The sequence below is a fragment of the Rhipicephalus sanguineus genome, chromosome 11 (assembly GCF_013339695.2).
Source record: "Rhipicephalus sanguineus isolate Rsan-2018 chromosome 11, BIME_Rsan_1.4, whole genome shotgun sequence".
NCBI classification, from domain to species: domain Eukaryota; kingdom Metazoa; phylum Arthropoda; class Arachnida; order Ixodida; family Ixodidae; genus Rhipicephalus; species Rhipicephalus sanguineus.
In genome coordinates, this window is record NC_051186.1 from 106509644 (window position 1) to 106533376 (window position 23733).

General features: G+C 49.1%; 1 long non-coding RNA gene across 1 annotated transcript; it reads left to right on the plus strand.

Annotated features, from left to right (window-relative positions):
- Nucleotides 1–307: 307 nt before the first annotated feature.
- LOC119374483 (uncharacterized) lies at nt 308–23319 on the plus strand. Its single transcript, XR_005180192.2, has 3 exons — nt 308–418; nt 5814–5852; nt 23060–23319. It is a non-coding gene; the product is annotated as an uncharacterized LOC119374483 (long non-coding RNA).
- The last annotated feature ends 414 nt before the right edge of the window (nt 23320–23733 follow it).

The window sequence follows — 23733 nt, forward strand, 5'->3', positions numbered from 1 at the left end:
AACGGAAGCTGCCGTACCTTATATAAACTTCATTTCTTCGGCAAACTTTCGATCACCGTCACTGCATTACACGGCCTATACAAGGATTTTAAAGCAGTGATCAGTCAACATATCTTTATGGGATTTTGAACGTCAAGGACGTACTTGTCCTGATTTTTTGTGCCATATATGAAAGCGTTTATATGCTGAGTCATCAAGGAATAGTAGGAAAAAGGCTGCGGTTGGTCGACCATTTTGCTAACTGAGAAATAAAAATCAACAGCTGCCCTAGTGCATGCTTGTAGAAACAAGAGAGGAATACCGAACGCAGCGATGGCATCCGCGTATATGCTTTCCATCATACTACTGCAGCTTGTGTTGAATTTTGCTCAAGCAACATATACAGCCAGTGATGTAGAAGCCAGACGGGATTTAGAAGGTAGAATGTTTTTTTCTCGATTCATTTCATGACAAAAGTGAGTTTCACAGCTACACGAAATGATGTCATGTCATATTTGTTCATTGCACCATTATTTTGTTGATAGAATTTGTCAGTTCTTTCACAAACACAATGGCATTTTTATCGTCATCAGCGTCGATCAGGTTTGCATTTCTTGATCGATATTAAGAATGGCCGCTACTGCATAGTCTAAAACTATTTAGGGTCTACTTTGGCGCAGACGTCAGGCAAAACGTGATCTGAGCATCAGACCATGATTGGTGGATCGTGATTTTCGCGATCTCGATGTGACCTTATCGCGAATGAAATGAACCGTGTAGGAGCATGTAATCCGGTTTCAGCGTTTGCCAGATCGGTTTTGGCTGCATCAAAAGGCATTTTGTGAAAACGCTATAAAAATAGGCCGTCCAAAGTCGATATACATTACATTATAAATGCTAGAGTAATCTGTGTCGTTTCTTTTCCAAAAAGAGCCAGGTCTACATTAAATAAAACTTAAACAAACACAGCTTTTGGGTGACGATATGGTGTGGCCTGCTCCAATAACGTTTTGCCAGCCCGCTCATGTCACCAAAATAGCTCAAATCTTTATTAGGGCTGCAATCTACATAGCCTACTATGGTCAGTAAAATGACCTAGCATTAATGAGTAAAATTTGGATTTGGCTCCTATAGCTTGGAACATTTCATATGGACTTTAATTAGTTCGTTAATAAGTCTAAATCACACAGAATGAACGATACAGCAATATTTTGCGTTAAAAGTAACACCGTCCTTGTGCTTCCTTCGGCGACGTCCTTTGCTGCATGGTCGTAATGGCGATGACTAGACCAATAGAAGGATTGGTCCTTCCAGGCAGAACGCACACCATTCTGGAGTGTCGGTAGCGTTTTCTTCTTCTTGGCATCCATTGAAGGCCTTCAAAAATGATCCAGTTCTTTTTCTTCTTAGCTCATTTTCTGCCGTGCCGTTTGCAATTCCTTCTTCTTCTGCAAAGATTAGATCGTCGTCTAATATCTTCATTTCGGTAGTCTTCTATTTCAAATATATTGTCTTGGAGCAAAAAGGGACGAGACATTGGAGCGCAAAACTCGAAAAGAAACACTAAAAGGCAGATAGAAGTAGGAAAGCAGGCCTCTTAGTGTTTATGTTCGAGTTTTCGCTTGCAACATCGTGTCCTTCAGTAAGTAATAACCAACTAACCTAAGAAAAACTAATTGTGCAATGAAAGCACGATAAAAAAGCAACCAGGACACAAATGAAACATATTTCATGTGGTCGTGTTGGTTGTTATGGTCATGATTGTTGACGCAGCGTTGGCGTATTGAATCTGGCTTAGTTTGGTTCAAGCAGATGCAGGATGGGGCTCACTTATGATTCGAAACTGCCGTTTTGTTTTCACATTACAATGAGTAATGGGCCCATTTTGATTACAGTTCTTTTAAAAGTGAAAGATACTAAGGCATCATTTATGTTCCCGCAATACTTAGCCCATCATCGGTTTCTGGATTTGGCTCTTTTAGAACAAAGAAAGCCACATAAAGTGTGTGACACGCCTTGCCATGCGCGTGGCCCTGCTTATCTTATAGGCGATGCGCAAAGCGCCGACGACGCCATCTGCCGCCATGGCTCGGAAGCGCTCGCGGGGCTCGGCGAGCAGTGTTCCCGCGAGCGTCTATACGCGAGTGCACGGATGGATGTGTTTTTCATCGTGATTTAACGATTCTGGCGGGCCGCAGCGATGCCGAAAAATACCTGCTGTGTTGTCGGCTGCTCAAACACACACAAAAAATCGCCAGGACCGCACATCTACAGGTTTCCGGTGCTATTTCATGAGCGAAAGCGACGGCGGCGGTGGATTGCGGCTGTACGACGTAGAAGCTAAGCAATCGCGCTTTGTTTACGGCAGTGTTAGAACGATTACCGTGTTTTTATTTCTTCTTTTTTGTCGCTACGTTTTCAGCGAACGCTACTACGTTTACACTTGGTCGCCTCGGCTGCATTGTAGACACTACAATTCACATGAGGTTGTTATTACTGATAAGACGCGATGCCTTGGCTCACTTGAAAAACGAATGGCGCGAAGCGCAATGCGAGAGAATGTAGGGCAGGTGACGGCTCCTTTAAAAAAGCGCCGTGGAATCACACGTGTGCTGTACGAAATCGGCTGCATTCTACCTATTGATAGCACTGGAATGCGATCATCGGTGCAGAATGTTCGCTGTGCGCTTCTGCACCGATGATGACAAGCTTATCGTTTATTTTTTCACAAGTTTATCGTGCTGGTTTCAAAGTTTTACCAACGCTGACCCTTCACGTGGCCGACCCTGTGAAAGCTATACGCCGGTGCGACAGCGCTTCCTCAAAATCTACTATATCAGCACATGGCACGTAAACGAAGCTACTGTGTCGAGAAAAAACATTGGTTCACGCGTCAACGCATGCCGGCGTTAGTGATCGGGACGTTATAAAGAAAGCGGTGTACTTACGATGAGCTCCACTTCGTAGGAGAAGCTTGTTGTCGATTGTCTGTGACAAACACTTGTCGCGTATGGGGACATTGTCGTCCCACACAGCTGTGACATCGACACATGTCCACTATTATAAAGTGCGGCTCCTTTGCGCACACTGTTGCCGCAAAAGTAATTATCTGGGACGCGCACAACCGGCGAATCGCACGCGCGCAAATGAGGCGTCCGCTACGCGACCCGCGAGCGGTTCCAACGGCCGCCGCTACGCGGCTTTCAGTGGCGCCCCTATAGGCGCTGCGCATCGCGCATACGCCAGAGACTTTTAGATGCGAAGCAGCTTTTGCGCTGGGCTGTGTCCGTAGTTCAATTGGCGACCGTCCAACATAGCATAGCCGTCTGAGCACGGGCTCGCACCAAGGAGAAGTCTTCTTCATCTTGTTCTTCGACCGCCTTGATGATGATACCTGCAGAGCATTTTAGGGGCCCGGGCTGCCGTATGCTCTCCTAGCTTGGCGTAACGCAGACAAAACCATGTGTGCTGGCACGCGCTAGCGCCTTCGAGACTGTATAACGGGCTGGGTAAAACGTTGTGGCCTCTCCGTCTTACACTCTCTCAGCAATCACGTGATGGCGTCCGGGAACGAGATTCTGCAGACGCGCGACGAACCCGCGTGGCGTGCTCCAACAAGAGTGCGGGACGAGTAACAGCAACAGCAACTACAGTTAATTCAGGGTGTGCTCCACTGTCACAAACGATCGAGTTATAAAGCGCGCGCGAGGCCGCTTTCAAACTGCTACGAGACAGAGCGGCGCGAATCGCGCGCCCAAGAAGCGCGAAAGACGAAAAAACAAGCATCAAAAGACGCCGGCGCGCCGCATCCTCCTCACCCACTCGAGCCAGACGCCGTAAACACGATCGAACGCCTGGCAAGGCCTGGATCTTTCTAGAAGGAGAGGGTGACGCATCCGCGAGCGATGCCGTCGCGATTCGAACATACGAGAAAGCTCTCGCCCTTTCCCCAGGCTTAGCTGTACTGCACGCAGAAGAAACATCCCGACGCTTCTAGAAACCGGGGAAGAAGGGATAAAAGCGTGCAAACGACGAGGCCAGTCAGTCAGTGCAGGCAGTGCAGTCAGTGAAGGGAGTCGGCAAGTCAGTGAGCGAGTCAGTCGGCCCGGTGATGGTGAAGTTACGCTAAGTGTGGCTCCGTTAGCCAAAGAAGACGTGTTTATGATGGTGTGCGGTCAATCGCTCGTGGATCTGGAAGAATCCGATGACGACGCCGTGTGAGCCGTGACAAGTCACGACGACGGTTGAGCTACGACGATCAACGCTGGAGCTGGCGTGAGTGTTTCCTTGAAGAGAAGCATTCGTTTACCGTCCAAGTATTGTGGACTGGATACGCCACTATCTATTCAGGACTTTAACGGTCATCGAATAGGTTAATGCATGTGATTGCATTGGTTGCGTGTGATCTGTTTGTTTAGCTCCCGTTGTGTAAACACCATCTGAGTTATATTGTGAAGCTGTAACTGGTACCAGCCGAGTGTGCACGTGTTTGTATTATTTGTATTGCCTTAACTGAGAATATATTTCGTTTTCGTTTGTGTTATCGACTCTCGGCTCTGACTCGGTCTTTGGACCACAACCGGCGTTCGCTGGCGCACCAAAGGACCAACCCTAAATTGTCCGCGCTTTCGTGGTGCGTTTTCGGAGGGCCGTGACGCCAGCCCTTAGAATCCGCCCGGCGATTGCCGTCCCGATTAACGGGATCAGGGACATCCACTCGCAAAGACGCGTTAACATCGGGCAAGGTGCCTGTGATGAACGGAGCTATCTCGACCCATGGGCTGCTTCGCGTCCCTACATGGTTCTCTTTAGTAGGAGATGGTGTAATTTTTGACATGTGTGTTGTATATAAATATGAAGTAAGCAAGAAAAAGTGCAGCGATCATTGTGGCTGAGGAAATAATTGTTGGAAAGCTAAGTTAGAGTTAGAGTTAGAGATCTGACGTAGTTATTTTATTACCAGAGGCGTAGCCAGAAGTTTTTTTCGGGGGGTTCAACCACACTTTATGTATGTTCGTGCGTGCGTTTGTATGTGTGCGTGTATACTATATACGCAAGCAAAACTGGAAAATTTCGGGGGGTTTCAACCCCCCAACCCCGCCCCCTGACTAGGCCCCTGCGTTGTACATCTGCGGCTTGATTTAAAATGGAAGAGCTATAGCCGGCGCACACAACTAGCACAGTTACCCTTTGTCACATACATATATTACGTCAGCTTTCTTTTAGCCACATACCCTGCAAGACACACAAATTTAGATAGGGCATTCGGTAGAGGCAGCACGCCCTTTGCTTTTGCCTTTTGATGCATGATAAAATCTGGCGGATTTCTGAAAATAAACTTTTGTTTCAAGTGAGCGCTCGCGTTTTCAAGCTCTCCTTCACTGCCTATCTTGTGTGACGTGCGCTTCCAAGTAAAGCCATGAAGCCTGGCCAACTCATCCAGGTATAAGTTCTTCGAAACGGATGGCTGGCTGACATCTTGTTTTCCTCTGGTGATCTATTAGAGCAAACCATTTTTACCGTTTTACACACACAGATCAGAGCCAGCTACTGGTTGACGCGCTTACGCAGTGCTTACAAATTTTCTAGTGACGTTCCTTTCTCTGCTCTTGCCGAAGAAGCCAGCCCTGGTTGTCATTATCGATGCCAATGATGTTCGAGACTGATGAAATACTTTCAGTGAAATACAGAGGTGTGCTAAATTTATGCCGAGCATATTCATCTTGAAAAAATATGTACCACTATTCTCACTTATAGAAAAAACTTACGCAGATAAAATGAGCAAACATTGTTTGTCTGTAATTTAAATTGGTATTTGATTTATTTGTTTCAAGGATGCGACAGACGGACTGATGTGTGCTTTTACCCTGGCGGTATGTATTTCTTTATTGAATTGGCATGACACTTCAGTTTATATGTTCCAGCAATGACAGCCTATGAATTTACGTTTTTTGGCAAAAAATAACTGTAGACTAAGTAATTTACCTTTCCTTACAGTAACAGCCTTTTCCGGTATTTTAACAGGAACAATTGTGAAGAAATTACAATTGGATGCGATAGCATTGATATGGACAGTCCCGGGTGGTTTTCACCGTCGCCGTCATGTTCCGTATCAAGTCCAAATCGATAAGATTTCCGCGCGTGTTATGTTTTCCGCGCTAGGGAAAACACGCGAGTGCTCGGGCCGAGGGCAGCTAAAGCAGGGGATGAAACTTTGCAGTTTTTCTGTCCCATGACCACAACGATCCTAATGTTTGGGGGCTGTACTACCTACGAACATAAATGAACGTTATTGTTCTATTTTATATTTATTACCAGGTTACTTATTAACTCCGTTGTTTTTAATACGCGAAAGAACCTAAAGGTTTCAGTTCAAGATTGCGAAAATACGAGCGCCACACGGAGTAGAAAACGGGAACTGCGCCGTCCTATCTCTCACGGCGAAAAAGGGAGGGGCGTTTCTTGTCGCGCGCCCGTGTATGCTGCGGCCTACGGTGTCCGAAAGGCCGCTTTTGCCACCGTAAAATTTGTTTGAGCGAATCCCTTGCAAGCTTCAGCTAAACACACGCATGAATGAATTCGCGCCGTCATCACAAATCGTGCTGTGCTGAGTGGTGTCGAAATTCTGCACGCCACACTGGCATAACATTCTATCGGATCCCGGCGGACGAATGGTACGACGTGCATGCTGCTCGTTTTGTTTGTCTACGCTTGCACGGCATATCAGGATGCGACTTTTGTATGCGAGTGAAAACGAAAAATATTCACGTTGTGTTTTTACTGTACGAATGGTAGATTTAGGCAATAAAACTTTCAAAGAAACTCTGCTCTTTATTGTTGTCTAATTTGTGTGTACACGTGAACAAAAACAAAGTCTTAGAATAAGTGGTGCACGAATAGGTGGATGGGCAAACCTTCATAAATCAGAACGCAACGATTGCCATTTTGATCATGTGGCGGGTTGCGCAACAGGAAGATGGTCGCGCGCTCACCATCTGAATACCTTCCACTCGATCAATTTGGCTTGCTGGTGCATCCTACTTGAATTTGGCACTAAATCGCCCCCCCCCCCCCCGCCACTCGGATCCTGAGTCCTGATCAAGATGGCGTCCCCCAGTGCGTATCTGCAATGCACCACCATGCTTTTTGTACCGCCCTCAAACAACAGGCGTTCGTCCGGCGCTGCGAGTGAATATCGCGTTCCATGGATGGTATAGGAAGTTTCACTCCCCTGGCTAAAGCACGAATGAAACGAGCCGGCCATCTCCTTCACACGAAGGGCACATGCGATAACGTCACATCGCGTACAAGAACTGGCGTCGACGGCTCCTCAAGCAGATATGAAATGGCCCGCCCATCTCTTGTAGGGCGAAGAGGCATGGAAGGGCTCAGGCTAAGGGGGGGGGGGTCGCGTCATTCGAGCAGCAACTGAGGGCTTTGATTGTAAGGGTATGCTCGGTTTCTCTGGCACGCGATCTCTCGGCAGGCGTCACTAGGCGGCTGCTATACGTGCTGCCCTCACACCGCTTACTTTGCGTTTAGACGACAAACAGCACGAGGACCGCATTGCTCGCTGAAGCGGCAGCATTCGCCTATACTAGCGTTTTGATGAGTTATGGCGATCATATCCAAAAGTGTTAACTGCTGGCCCTACTTTGCATAAAATTCCAATTTCTTGATATCGCATTCCTTGTTTCACCCTTGCGGTGAAACTCCGAATTTAACAGCGGAGCTCTTATATTGGTTTAGTCTGTCCATCGTTCGGAAAAACGCGGCCTCGCTTTGGTGGGTGCTTTGGTGGGTGCGTGCCACTGAAAGCGTATATGTGCTGAGCAGCTCCTAGCGTAGCCATCGATGGCTACTGATAACCAAATGATAGCCAATTGTTAGTCAATCGTTAATCGATCAGTGCCAATAGATTATACAAAATGCTTGGACGTGCTTAGCATAGCCCACATGCATAGCCAGGATTTAGTGATAGCCAATCGATAACCGTTCTATGGCTAATCGATAATCCATCAATAACAATAAATTCTAGGAAATGCTTGGATGACTTCAGCCTCACACAAATGCATGACTGATATTTTGCGATAACCAATCGATATTCAATCAACACCTAATCAATAATCGATCAATAAGCAAGACAATATAGAAAACTCTTGGCTAGCTTCGCCTGGCGCAGAAATGCATGAGTGCTAGGTTGTGATAACCAATGAATAACCAATTAATATTTCACCAATAACTGAAAAATTCTAGCAAATCCTTGCCTGTGCTTGCCCTAGCCACGTATTTTGTAGTATATAGCAAGGGGTAAGAACGGAGAGTGATGGTGAGGAGGGGTTGGAGCCCCTCCTCACCCTCTTACACTGTAAGAGGGCAAAAGCCTATAGCAAGGGGTTGCCAGCAAAGTGAGGGGGAGGAAGAGGGAAGTAGGAAGCCAACGCCACCGGGCCCGCTGCAGCCTTCGCACCACTAATGCCTAGTTTCCCCAATTTTTTTTCATAGCATACAAGCAATGTACACCTACAGTGACACTCTATATTGTTTTAAAATGAAGATTAACAACGAGACTCAGCACGTATTCAAAGCGCTACGGAAAAAAGTTATTATTTTTTCTGATCTGTGCTTTACACTGTTCTAATTGTTGTACACTGTTAAAATTGTGCAGCGACAGCTGCGTAGGCGCCAAGAAATCGACACGGTGGGAGAAGACTAGCGAATGCGTTAGCGCGGTTACGTAGCCAAAGCTACGTGGACGGAAATACCACACACGTCTGCGGACACGCTCAGTCCTAAAAAAGGTATATATATCTTTCTCGGCTTTATTAGATGCGAAAGCATCTTACGCTCGGGGCAATGCCCGTTCTGCGGCGTCCGCACCCATACTGCGCGTGCGCCAACTCTCCACCCTCTCCTCGCGTGAGCGCGAGGAGGTGGGAGGAGGTGGCGTGAGCGCTGCCTCCGCTTCGTTTCTCCTCTCCCGTTTCTCTCTCTGCGCCACAGTTGTGCGCTCGTACAGGATGCGGCGTGCGATCGCTCGCGTTGCACTCTCCTTCGCAACGGGGCTATAGATGCTCGCGAAGCTGAACGTAAACGGCAATGCAGGCAAGCGCTTCACTCTCCTTCGCAACGGCGCTATCGACGCTCGCGAAGCTGAACGTAAACGGCAACGCCGGCAAGCGAATCTCGAAGCTGCGAGGCTGCGAAAGTGCGCGTTCGCTGTACTTCCGTCATTCTCCCTTTGGTGTGCGAAACGCCACGAACAACTTCAACGTCGGCGCTAGTTACAGCGGCAGCGCCAACGGCGCGGAGCAGAGGAATTCTCTGGAAGCCGAACGTAAGCGTCAGCGTCGGCAAGCGGTAATTCGAACGACTGGACAACCACGTCTCATAAGTCACATGAGAGAGACGGAAACTCGATGCGCACCCCCCGCGATGCTTTCGCGTGCCGTCATGGTTGCCCGGAGGGGGGAGATGATATATATATATATATATATATATATATATATATATATATATATATATATATATATATATATATATATATATATATGTATATGTATATATATATATATATTGTAGCGAAGCGATCGAACTTGGTAATGGGTCGTCCTCTCGAACACCTCCTAGTGGGTCGCCCTCTTCGGCTCTTTTAGAAGAGAACGCAACTCGCGCTGAGAGTCGGCCCCGCCTCGACTGTCGCTGTTGAGTATCGTCGCCGCTAATAAACCTCTTTATAATTTGGTGGAGAGTGCTGAGCCTTCACTACAACTTCGGCCCTCGTTCGATGCCCCTGGCTCTTCGATCCCGTACCTTGCCGCCTACCATGTCTCAAGACGCCTCCCAGCAAACGACCCCGCCCGCACCGACATGTCCCGGTGTCCCTCGTATTCGCGACCCTCCAGTCTTCACTGGCGCCGATGGTACCGACGTGGAGGACTGGCTCGCCATTTACGAGCGCGTGAGTTACGAGGCCGGAAAATTGAATAACCTGGTTTTCTACGTCGCGGGTGTGGCGGGCCTGTGGTACAACAACCACGCATCCGATTTTACGACGTGGTCCGACTTCAAGACCGCCATTATAAACGTGTTCGGCCGACCTGCCGTTCGTAAGCTCCAGGCCGAACAGCGCTTACGTGAACGCGCCCAGCAGACCGGTGAATCATTCACCAGTTACATTGAAGACGTCTTAGACTTCTGTAAGAAAGCCGACGCCACCATGTCCGATTCTGACAAGATCAGGCACATCATGAAAGGCATCGACGACGACGCCTTCACCATGCTGCTCGCCAAGAACCCCAGCACAGTGGCAGAGGTCATCACGCTCTGCCAAAGCTATGAGGAGCTGCGCCGGCAGCGATCGATGACCCGTCGCTCTCCATCACGCGACGCCGAGCTTGCTGGCTTGTCGACCATACCCGACCACTCCGCGTTGCTCGCAGAGATCAAGACCTTCGTGCGCGAGGAAATCGCGCGCCAGTTCGCTTTGCTGGACTTTGCTCGCCCTCGGTACGCTCAACAGCAGTCGACCACCCTTCTGCCTCCCCTCCGTCGAGCAATTGAGCAGGAAATCGCGGAGGTCATGCCCGAGTACCACCAGCACCATCCGGCTCCTGCACCTTTGAGTTACGCCCAAGTTGTCGCAAGACCGCCCCCATCAATCGCTACGGCGGCCCCACACATTTACGCCGAAGCCTCCACTCGACCTCACTCTTTCGAAGCTGATGTACCGTTAGCCTACGCCGACGTCACGCACAGGCCACGACTGCAGCCCACCATGCAGTCCTATCAGTTGCCGCCCCGTCAATCCCGTCCTGCACCATGGGCGTGCCCTGCCCCAGCGAACCGATGGCGCACACCTGACAACCGCCCCATATGCTTCGCATGCGGTTACGCCGGCCACGTGGCGCGCTATTGCAATCGCGTGCAGCCGCCTAGAGACGTGTCGCCTGCCACCATCCAGTCGAACCGGCCGTATTACGACCCACCTACGCCTCCGTCGCCGCCGTCTCGCCCAGCTGCATCTACCCGCCGTTCACCGTCACCACGACGCCGCTCGCTGTCACCGATGCGGCCCCGTTCGGTCGCATGCGACCAGGAAAACTAGTCGTCGCAGTCCACGAGGCAAGGGCTGCGACGCTATCGAACTGCGAAAGCCCTCAGCGAAGACCATCGAACGTGATAGACGTTTTTGTGGACGGTGTTCGCGCATCTGCCCTTATCGATACTGGAGCCGCCGTATCTGTTATGGATGCTAAACTAAGCCGCCTACTACGAAAAGTGACGACGCCGCTTTCCGGGCTCTCCCTCCGTACAGCCAGCACCCAAAGTATTCACCCGACGGCGGTATGCACAGCCCGTGTCATTATTCAGGACGCTCTGTACGCCGTCGAATTCATCATAATTTCTTCATGCTCTCACGACGTGATCCTGGGATGGGATTTTCTCGCCCGCCACGACGCCGTCATTCCCATTGCGCACCAGCCGAATTAGAGCTCTCGCCATTCTCACATTTGACGCTGGCAGACAGTTCATCGGCTGCGATCAAGGTATTCGTCAAAGACGACATCACAGTTCCTGCGAATTCGTCAACGGTTGTGTCAGTCTATTGCACCGGTCTCTGCGACGCCGTTGCACTTCTTTCTCCATGTGACCGCGTTTTCACTAGGAAAGGCTTGCTGGTGCCATTTGCGACCGTGGAAATCACTCAGGGCAACACGGATATTTTTGTGACCAACCCATCCCCGTTCATGGTTACGTTGGTGCGAGGGGAATGTCTCGGCAGAGCGGAACCCCTCGAAGACGCACAACTTATGGACGCACCGGGTGACACGAACTGCGCCAGCTCCCGTACGCTCAGTGCTGTTTCCACATCTGATTCGTCATCCGCTGATGTATTTCGTTCCTCGATTGCTGACAACCTTACGTCGGTCGAGCGTTCCCAGCTTTTATGCCTGTTGGAAGAATTTCGTTCTTCGTTCGATGTCGCGCAAACTCCTCTCGGCCGCACGTCTGCTGTCACCGATTGCATCGACACTGGCGCTCAACCACCACTGCGGCAACGTCCATATCGCGTATCTCCAGCAGAGCGTCGTGTAATTAACGAGCAAGTCGACGACATGCTTCGCCGCGACGTTATTCGACCCTCAAACAGCCCGTGGGCGTCTCCTGTCGTTCTTGTTGCGAAGAAGGACGGCTCTGTGCGGTTCTGTGTGGACTACCGACGACTAAATAAGGTCACCCGTAAGGACGTTTATCCCCTACCTCGAATAGACGACGCCATTGACAGCCTGCAAGGAGCAGAATTCTTTTCATCGCTTGATTTGCGCTCAGGGTACTGGCAAGTCCCCATGGCTGATGACGCTCGACCGAAGACAGCCTTTGTCACGCCGGATGGCTTGTACGAATTCAACGTCATGCCGTTTGGGCTGTGTAATGCGCCCGCGACCTTTGAGCGCATGATGGATACCGTTCTGCGCAACTTGAAATGGCACACGTGCCTGTGTTATCTCGACGACGTGGTAGTTTTCGCCCCGGACTTCTCCAAGCATCTTCAACGCCTACGGGATGTGTTGACGCGTTTGAGCGACGCCGGGCTACAACTGAATCTAAAGAAGTGCCGATTTGCAGCACGGCAGCTGACAATACTGGGCTACGTGGTGTCCAACGACGGAATTCTCCCCGATCCAGCCAAGCTTCGGGCCGTGTCAGAGTTCCCCAAACCTACGTCGGTCAAAGAACTGCGCAGTTTCGTAGGACTATGCTCCTACTTTCGGCGCTTCATCCGCAACTTCGCGACTATTATATCGCCACTGACGAAGCTCCTTGGCAGCAACGGGCCCCTCAATTCGTGGTCGTCAGAGTGCGATGACGCTTTCGCAAAGCTCCGTAGTTTGTTGACGTCTCCTCCGATACTACGCCACTACGACTCGACGGCCCCTACAGAAGTACACACGGACGCCAGCGGTGTTGGCCTCGGCGCTGTCCTTGCGCAGCGCAAACCTGGGTTCCCGGAATACGTCGTGGCATATGCAAGTCGTACGCTTACTAAAGCTGAGACCAACTATACCGTTACGGAGAAAGAATGCCTGGCAATCATTTGGGCCCTTACGAAGTTCCGACCTTATTTGTATGGTCGCCCATTTGATGTCGTCACCGACCATCATGCACTATGCTGGTTGTCGTCCTTGAAGGATCCCTCAGGCCGTCTCGCCCGGTGGGCACTTCGCCTGCAAGACTACGACATCCGTGTGCTGTACCGCAACGGACGCCAGCATGCTGACGCCGACGCCCTGTCCCGCTCTCCCTTGCCTGACGACAATACCCACAGCTCAGTGTCTCACGTAGCTGTAGCTTCAATCGACGTTCACACCATCGCTACCGAACAGCGCAAGGATCAATGGATTGCCTCACTGATAGACTTGCTGACCGATCCATCGGCCACACCATCCTCTCGCGCATTGCGTCGTCAAGCCCACCACTTCGCCGTTCGCGACGACCTCCTCCATCGACGCAATTACGACGGCGACGGTCGCCAGTGGCTACTAGTAATACCCCGAAGTCTGCGTTCTCACATATGCGAGTCGTTCCACTCTGATCCGCAGTGTGCACACTCTGGGGTATCGAAAACCTACCACCGCATTCGCCAACGGTACTTTTGGCGAGGAATGTACCGCTACGTGCAGAAGTTTGTTCGCTCCTGCATCGATTGTCAGCGCCGCAAAACTTCAACGCACCTGTCGCCGGCAGTTCTGCAACCTCTACCTTGCCCTGACCGGCCGTTTGGGCGCGTTGGCATCGATTTGTACGGGCCACTTCCTCTGACGTCCGCTGGTAACCGCTGGGCCATCGTCGCTGTAGACTACCTCACGCGATACGCTGAAACTGCCGCCCTCCCTGCGGCTACAGCGCGCGATGTGGCCTCCTTCCTGCTCCACCGATTCATGCTGCGTCACGGTCCACCCCAGGAGCTGCTCAGTGATCGAGGCCGTGTCTTCTTGTCGGAAGTCGTCGAAGCCATTCTCAAAGAGTGCAACGTTGTTCACCGCAAAACTACTGCTTACCATCCGCAGACGAATGGCCTCACCGAACGCTTTAACCGCACGCTCGGCGACATGCTCTCGATGTACGTCGCCGCCGACCACACAAATTGGGATGCCATTCTGCCCTTCGTTACGTACGCCTACAATACCGCCCCTCAGAGCACTACTGGTTTCTCACCCTTTTTCTTATTGTATGGCAGGCACCCGTCGCACACAATCGACACAATCCTTCCCTACAAGCCGGATCCATCTGATTGTGCGCCCATTTCTGACACAGCCAGGCTTGCTGAAGAGTGTCGCGAGCTTGCAAAGGCCTTTACAACGCACGAACAAGAGCGGCAGAAGAGCCTTCGCGGTGGCACCACCACTTCTGAGTCCACGTTCCTCCCCGGAGCGCTTGTGTGGCTCTCGGTCCCTACCACTGCAACCGGCCTCTCTTCAAAACTACTGCCGAAATACGAAGGCCCCTACCGTATCGTCGAACGCACATCCCCGGTCAACTACCTGATCGAACCCATAGAACCATCTTCGGACCTGCGCCGTCGAGGGCGCGACATTGTCAACGTGGAGCGCCTGAAGCCCTACCACGACCCCGTGACAAGTTGCTAGGTCGCCAGGCGGCTCCCTTTTCGTACCCGGGGTAATTGTAGCGAAGCGATCGAACTTGGTAATGGGTCGTCCTCTCGAACACCTCCTAGTGGGTCGCCCTCTTCGGCTCTTTTAGAAGAGAACGCAACTCGCGCTGAGAGTCGGCCCCGCCTCGACTGTCGCTGTTGAGTATCGTCGCCGCTAATAAACCTCTTTATAATATATATATATATATATATATATATATATATATATATATATATATATATATATATATATATATATATATATATATATATATATATATATAGCACGAGGTGCTACAATTTCCTACGAAAGACAGAAGCCCAATGTTCCACCTCTCTGTGAGTGTTGGGGTGCATTATATTAGGCGTTTTATAAGCAGAAACTCGCTTGCTTTCAGTCGGTAGCTCCACGAAAACAGCGCCCCGACTACCGAAGGGCAGCATTTTTATTTCATTTTTTATCGCAGCCCTGTCCCATTGTACTAACAAAAAGCAATGATCCTTCCTGATATTGGGCAGTTCTGTGGGTACTTACGGCACGCCACTACCCTAGGGTCAGCAATCAGCTTGTCATATTGACGTTATTAGCACTCACATTTCTCTAATTTCAAGTGAGGCGCAGGCGCTAGGCCAGCGCTCGATTTTAAGACGACAATGTTCTTGCCGGGGTCCAACACAGCTCCACTGATGTATTTATGCCACGGATATGATGTAAAATATATACTAACAGATGGCAAAGAAAAAAACTAAAATAAAAAAATTGGCCGCGTATCTGAATGCTTCGCTTTAAATGTCGTCGAAAGACGATAGTCTTCTGCCGACAGTGTTGCATGAGTCCTCCTCCTCTATGGTAAATCGCCGCATCTGGCTCAAAGCGTTGCATTTGCAGCGCAGCCCAAAAAACAGTAGCATATTCCGCGCAGCCTAAGAAACAATAGGGTCGTTACAATTACGTATCTATGTATTTTCTAGTAAAGGAATACACCACCTAATAGCTACGTATTGATGTTGCGCCTCAGGTATGCGCAACATTTGCTTTTTCATCAACAATGTTCACAAGTATGAACGGCGCTACCATTGAGCCACCGGGTGGCTGAATCGCGTGACAGAAGACAAAAAGACCGACAGACGCAAATTTCTGCGTTTAAGATCCCCAAGAAAGAATGTCGTCTTTGAAAGTTCCGTGCCGAGAGTCGAACATACGACCCCTCGGTACCCAGCGCGCGGAGCGAAACGACGAAGCCAAAGACGCACTTCCTTTAGCATTCTAAGGGTGACTTATTTATGTACACCATTAATCGTTGGCGGCACTGAGAGCTCAGTGGCACCTAGCATGCTTTCGTTATCACTTGCGAGACGGCGCGAAGGGCTCGAAGGGTGCGCTCTAAGGGTCGTCGCCCCGCGGTTGCTATGCGCGCGGGCATCTACATGGCTTTCTCACTCCAGCGCGTGCGCTTATCTCGTGATGGGGGTGGTGCTCTCACCGCAAGTTTGCGTTGAAGTCACATATACGCCTAGTGCACGCCGACGAAAGCGCCATAGGCGGCGAACTCAATCATTGCCCTCAGGAAAGCAAGCAGACGGCCGCCGTGGTTTCCTACGTCGTTGTACATGTGTTTCCGCGTCGTTCACGTTTTCGTAGTGAAATAACGAACGTTCGTCGTATGTGTGGTGGTCGAAACTTCAAGGGATGTCGAATAACAATTGCTGTGGAGTGGACTGCTCAAACACCTACAAAAACGCGCCCGGAACACGGTTTTACTCACCGCAAGGCCTCCTGAGCAAGAGCGACGGAAGCAATGGATCGCCGCTGTTCGTTGGCAAAGACGAGCCGCTTCGTCATTGTGCGGGTTACCACGTCGCTTCTTGTTCTAATGCTTTCGTTCTGTCATATCGGTGCTCGCTGGATGCACTCGATCATGTTGACACTGGTAGACGAACCAAAGTTATCAGCCTGAGCATGCGTTGGTTCGGTGCGACCGCCGTGCAGGGCACTTCGCTCAAACGTTCTATATTTCAGAAGTGTTGGAGTTCGGGCGTGTTGGTCATCCATGAACTTAGGTTGTACTAGCGCGGTACATGTACCGCGCTATTGCAAGCTAAGTTCTATATCTATTATTTACAGAAACAGAAATGCAGCAATGGTTGACTTCAGAAAGAAGTGATTGAGACGTCACCTTTGTAAACAAAACAAAGCGGATGTTCACCACGAGCTGCACCTCATAGCCGGATCTTGTTACGCTGGTCTGCGCGACGCACCTTTGATATTCACTGGCATGACGATTCACTCCACGCGGACGTTCGTTCTCCTCCGCAGTTGGTCACTGTCACTCTTGATACTTAACTTGTCACTGTCATCTCTTGATACTTAACTCACAGCACTAGATCATCAAACAAGACGTCTTCTGCGGTCGAGCGAACGATGCTATCACTAGAACGACATAACTTCTTCGCCGACTAACTCCTCACTGACTGACTCTGCCAACTCCGCCCCCGCGCGCTTGCTGCGCTTGCATTGCTTGCATTGCCTGTATTGGCTCGCGCCTGGGTGCCTGGGTTCGGGAAGGTGCGTATGATTCGTCTTTGCGTGGCACAGCGCTAGCTAGGGAAAGGGCGACATCCTCTCACCGATTCGTCTGCGGAATCAGACGGCGCCGCTGGCTCGGCTTTGCTTTCTCGAATATCCCGATCTTTCGCGTTCGTTGGTTGTGTCGGTGGCGTCTTCTGCGGAGAGGGTAAGAGGCGCGCGGGCGCGCTCCCGGCGCCTTTTTATACTTGTTTTTTCGATGCGCGCGCTCTGTCGCGCACGAACCATCGGCGCCAGGCTTTCATGCCGTCGTTCGAAATCGGCGACGTGCGCTTAGTTAAGCGCTCGTTCGTGACAAACATCGTGCACAAGTCCACTTTCGTAGAGGCCCGCGCCTTTCCTGCAGCTGCCAGCGCAGAATTAGTTGTTTGGCACCCGCACGAAGGGGAAATAGCAGCCGCGAACTTCATTCATCTCCTCACAGCAAAGCTGCGCAAAGCGCTGTCGTCTGCTCGGCTTCCCACACGTACCTTCGGCGGCGCCCGCTAGGTGGCTATCAGTGGCGCCTCTATAGGCGGTGCACAAGGCGTATAGCATGATTGTCACTTTGCTCACTGCAGCGGCCGCTTTTGGGAAAAGATCGAAGCGCTCACACACAAATAAGCTACAACTGTGACAGTTAGTTCGCGTTCATCCTGTGTATATTTGTGCGTTCGTTTCGTGCGTCATCCCAGCTGTGACAGTTATTAATACGCGCTCAACCTGTGTATGTTCTTTCCGTGCGTCTTTCTGCATGAGCAGCGGGTTGGAAGTTTCGAGCTGCTTGCCGTTCTTCGCCTGACATTACAGTATGTTGCTATAACTATAATTCCTTCGCCGTTGTTGCGAAACAGTGCAGAAAAAACGCTCAAGTACGTCTGTGAAGGCACGTTTCACTTTCGTACGTGTTATACCAATTACTATGACAGAGGGATTAGCCACGTTTTATTTTTGGTCCATAGCGATGTCAGAAAGGGAAGGAAGGCGGAAAACTATAAATTCGTTAGATCTTCTTTAATAAAATGCATAAGTGCGAATATTTGATGCGATTATGAGTACGGCGTTTGCGCAGCATTAGTTACATCGCGTAACAGAGACACGCAGTGTGCGTGAAGAGAAAAGTATCAGCCACTGGGCATGCAGAAGAGACAAGAAATGCGCAAAATATAAAGAAACTAAAAATGTTTTTCTTTAACACTCTTGCACACGCAAATTTAAGACAAGGTTCACCATACAGAGAGATTCACGAGATGATGGAGGCGGGATATGATGAACACATCACCCGGCAGGGAATGCCGAGGTAGCGCGCGTTTTTACAAGCGTGCTAGTCCAAACGTTGGTTCGCGCAGTATTTCCAGTTCGCAGTTCTTTTTGCGCTCCATGTTACGCACGAGTGCAATGGTTTGCTTGTTTCTATTAACCCTCTATTGCATGGATTACGAAAAAGTCATTTGAAAAAAAATTAGGCAGATCCCACGTACCGTGGGAGTCGACGTTATGCGAAGCATGCGGCGGAGGTGACTGTGGCGTAACTTTTTTTTACTTAGCGACAGGTTACAAAATGTCGCTAAAGATTTCTATAAATTTTATACGCACAGATATATATGTTGAAGAGACGCATATGTGTTATATAACCAGTTGTTTACGGTTGGGTAACACTGCCAATGGCACGCACGCACGTTTCACGAACCCGTGTGCTTGTGTGCAAGAAGTTCTTGACAGTTCTTGAACAAGGGCATCATCACCATGATCAGTGAGCACCAACAGGTGGTCATGACATCTTATAGGATCCGGGCGTGATCGTGGTGACGAGGGGTCCTTGTGTAGTGAAGTATGTGGTAGAGTAGATTCGTGGATGCCTCGGTCATTTCGCCGACAAATTGTCTGTCGACAGAGCCGGTGAAATGTTGGAACCTGAAGCTACCCTTCGCGTTGGTGAGGTATAGGCCGTCGAGGCTGGTAGGCCTGGATAGTGCTACGTAGACAGTGGATGGTGTCTGTCGTATTCGTAGACTACTTGGGCGTATGTGGCCGACGTAGCCTAGTCTACAAAGCGGCTGTCAATCAATCTGGCATCATCCTCGGTCAGCATGAGGCCATCTCGCAGCCTCGTAAGAAACGAAGACGACACTGCGTCGTTCTGGTGGACGAAGTGCACTTACGGTGCGGTGATGTGGATATCATAACTTTCGTTAATGTATTCCTCCGGGGTTGAGCAATGCTTCAATATAGCTTGCTGAATCATTGAAATACAAACGTAATGTTGATTAGACTGCTATAAAAGCGAAGCCAACACTGGAACTACAGATGTTAATCTGATATGACGCCTGTATCGTAGGAGTACACATCGTAGGAGTATCATGTAGTGTTTATTGCTTTCTTGTAAAATTAGATAGCCAGCACCACAACCACAGGTGACGTTACGCCGATATTACGCCTGCGTAGGCTGTTTTTCCGAACCAGTTTATAGACCTGGCGTGGCTCAGTGGTAGAATACCTGATTTCCGCGCAGAATGCTTGGGTTCGATTCCTGCTGGGATCCTAATTTTCAATTTTTCCATTCGTTGAGTCAATGCTGCCGATCTTGGTTTTCCTTAACGCTCTAGCATTTAGGTTACCAATGTCTGTTCTCGCCGTTCCTGGGTAGATATAAACTGTCAATCACCCGTGGCGCATACCCGTACACCGCGGCCCGTGGTAAACGGGTATGTGCCACACGTGTCTAGTGGAAAGGGTTTGACGACGTACGCGACAGGATTTTAAGGTTATTTATGTCATGACCCGGCAATCATATTCGTCAAATCCTCTTACCCTCCCATGCAAATTTTGGTCTACACCAAGTTAAGGAGGCGATCATGAGAGCACCCAGACGTAGGCGGCTAGATAGATAGATAGATAGATACGTAGATAGAAAAACGCTCAAAGTGCCAGAGGTTCGCTAAGAAATGCTTCGCATTTAAAATTATTTTCTCCAATTTTACCATAAGATAGACGAAGAACAACCTATACAAAAATAATTCAGAGTTATTGTGACTGTACTAATCAAGATACAGGTTTGTGCGAAATATGCAGATTGGCAAGCGATATTGCTGACATGGCTGAAAAGCAAAATATCACTGAGTAAGGTTTTTTTAGGTGGTGTGTGGAATGAAGCAAAGCATTTGCTTGCTGTGTTGAGGCATAATTGAACACTTCGCTTAGTGCCTCTGACCGCCGATATCTCTGCACAAGATGGCCGCTTACACGTTCTTCTGTTCGCACGTTGCTGCCTTGCTATACTTCCTGCTCGAATTACCAACCACTGATTTGCGGTTGGAACCGTCATTCGCCGAGGAAACCGAAAAAAACTAAATATCGACTTGAAATGATCGGAGTTCACATAATTTTTACAGCGAAAGCTGTTATGAGATCATTTTACCGGCCGTTTTTGGCGCCGTAGTTGTCCGCCGCCGCCGCCGGTGTCCGTAACCAGTATCGCTCGAAATAAGGAAAAAAAAACGAAATAAGAAAAAAATTCCAGGATGGAACGAGGTTCGAACCTGGGCCCTCTGCGTGGGAGCTCAGTATTCAACCTCTGAGCCATTCAGGTGCTTGAAACTGCCTTGCAAAAAGGTCCTATACAGGCTTCATGTCCGGAAAGAACCACATTAGCATATGCAATATAGCGTGGTAGAAGAGTAAAATAAGCACCAAGCGTCGCACGACGCGAATTCTGTAAGCAGGCGTCACACAATGCGAATTGCGCAACGAGTAGGTTGTTGAATGCTTCCAACCCATTACAAAGGTCTCTGCCTTAATTCTTCATCGTCATCAGGCACAGCATCAACAAAGTGCGCATAATGACTTACATGCGTTTAGCAGGTACCAACGCTCTCCGTAGAATGACGAAAAATGGCACAGGGCCTGCTGCCCTACTTCTCCAAAATTACAATGATTTATAGCGTAGTGGGTTCCTCGCAAGTGCACTTGTATTGGTTGCCAAGGAAGCCCATAAGCGCATGATCCACTTCCTCGGGGTCTCAGTAAAATTACAATGATTTATAGCGTAGTGGGTTCCTCGCAAGTGCACTTGTATTGGTTGCCAAGGAAGCACATAAGCGCATGATCCATTTCCTCGGGGTCTCAGTAAAGTTCTTCACCCCCCCCCCCCCCGTCTTTCTCCCACGTCAACGTATGTTATACAGCATGACGGGAGAGGCAAATAGCGACCGGGCGTCACCCAACGCAAATTACATAACTGGTGTGGGCCGTTTAAAGATTCCAACCCATTACAAAGGGCTGAGCCATAATTCTTCATCGTCATCAGTCGTCCCGTCAACAAAGTGCACATAATGCCTTACAGACGTGTAGCTGGTGCCTCGCTTCTCCGCAGAATGACGAATAATGGCTTAGTAGGTGCTTCCCAACTTCACAAAAATTGTGAGTTATGGCGTAGTGGGTGCCTTTCTAGTGTACTTGTATTGTAGCCCCACAAGAGCTTCCAACGGGCTCTAGAAACGCCGCTCTTCCAGCTTTCGCTGTGACTGTGCTGCGGGTTCAGCACAGGCCTGGGCGTTTTTTCGTGTACCCACGCCAATATTGTAACAAAACATTGCCGGTTATACTGTTGCTGGCACCTCAGACTTTCGTGAAGGAGCTAAAACCTACCACCACAACCTAAAGGCTGCACCACAGAGCTGCGCTGCATGATCTCAGAGCTTGTGCTTTATTTATATTTATATTGTGTGGCACAACATAGATGGCAGCATATTGCGCATTTCGTCACTAATATGCATACTGTGCCAAATATGGCACATACCGATTTCCGGCTGAATACCGTAGTGGCAAAAGTAATTGAGAAAAGTAATAAAGAGGATGGATTTTTAAGGTCACGAGATATACCAGAATAATTTTTTCATGCTTCTGCAGCGAAAAAAAAGGGCTGCGATAAAAATCACAGTCGCTGTTGCTCCCATGCCGAACTTCCACGTGTACTGCGATATATATTTCACGTCTGTTTTTCTTACTGCTCCATGGATGGCAGCACTTTTTTATGTTAAGTGCGCATAACTATGGTAATTCCTCTGGCAGTGTCACATTCTCACTGCGTCTCTCGCGCCCTCAATAGAAAAGGTCAATCGGTATGTGCCAATTATGGTACGCTATGCAATAGCGGACTAAAAAGTCCATAAGGAAAGATCACAGAATGTGGCAAGGATGTCATATCGCGAAATTCGTAAACTATGACTAACTAATGCTGCATAGATCATGCGTTTATCTGCAGCATCATTGACGTGTAACTTATAATTTGCGATATGGATCATTATGATCGACCATCCATTAATATGCGTCAGTTGCAGAGATTGATGCTAAGTATTTGGGGACTATTTAAAGCCAGGTTCAATGTTTCAATATAATACAGTGTACTTGATAGCGAGTCATTGCAAGTACAGCGTAATTATTTATCTTATCACCGTGTATTTAGTCATGCTATGTTTCTTCATAAAACAAATTAGCCATTCGGATTTCATCCAATAGCTACTTACGGCATGCGTTCCCCAAACCATGTAAAACATATTTCTAAGTTCTCGCCGAGACTCCTACCGTCGAGCGTCTCGTTAAACAAGGCACTGCCATCACCAAAGCGATCGTGTATAGCAAACTATTTCACCCAGAAGTATTAGATTTGCACTGTAGGTAACAAATATGTTTAATTTACCATTAGCTACGTCTTCGTTGTCTCATTATTGCAACTAGTTCACAGAGTTTACAAAAGAAGACAGTGTGTACAAACGTACGCGCCGTTTTGCAGAGTGTTACACACAACATAACCTCGGCAGTAGTCGGTATTTTTAATGGAAGGGTATTTTTCATTGCAGCCTGCCGATGCCCTTGGAGGCTAAACCACGGAAGGAATCTTCAATACAGGTACCACTACGACCGAATAGCGGGACTATGCATACGAAATGGAGAAGAACATAACTGTAACTCATTTCAAACAATGGTTGAGTGCCTGATGATATGCCAAAGGTTCCGAAACCGAATACCAAGCTAGCACAAACGTGAAAGAAGACTGCCTCCATGCCAGCTTTCGGAGACGAAGCGGCTCTTCTGAAGCAGCATTAAAAACTTTGAGCGCGCTTAAGTTTCGCCTTTAATATTGGATCATGAGAGCGTAATTACACCTACGGCTCACAAACATAAAACGTCCATTAACATATGTGCAGGAGGGCTATGGCTCTCATGCAAACATAACATAAAACGTCGTTTAATATATATCACGAGATCTATGACTTAGAGCTCATGGTACCGACACGCGTGGCAAGTCGTAGCGGTGAATCGATGCCGCCGCTGGTGGCACCAGTGTTCCAGGGTTTCTGTTACCGATCGAGCGTTGCTTTTTATTTTTTCCGTCCATCAGGATTTTTCCGTGGCGGAGGACGTCGCCGCCACCAGCACCACAACTTCTGCGACACCAACTCTATAACACTAACGAAATCAAATTATGCTAGTCCATTTGGTTGGCCGAAATCGGACGTATATTATTGCTAAT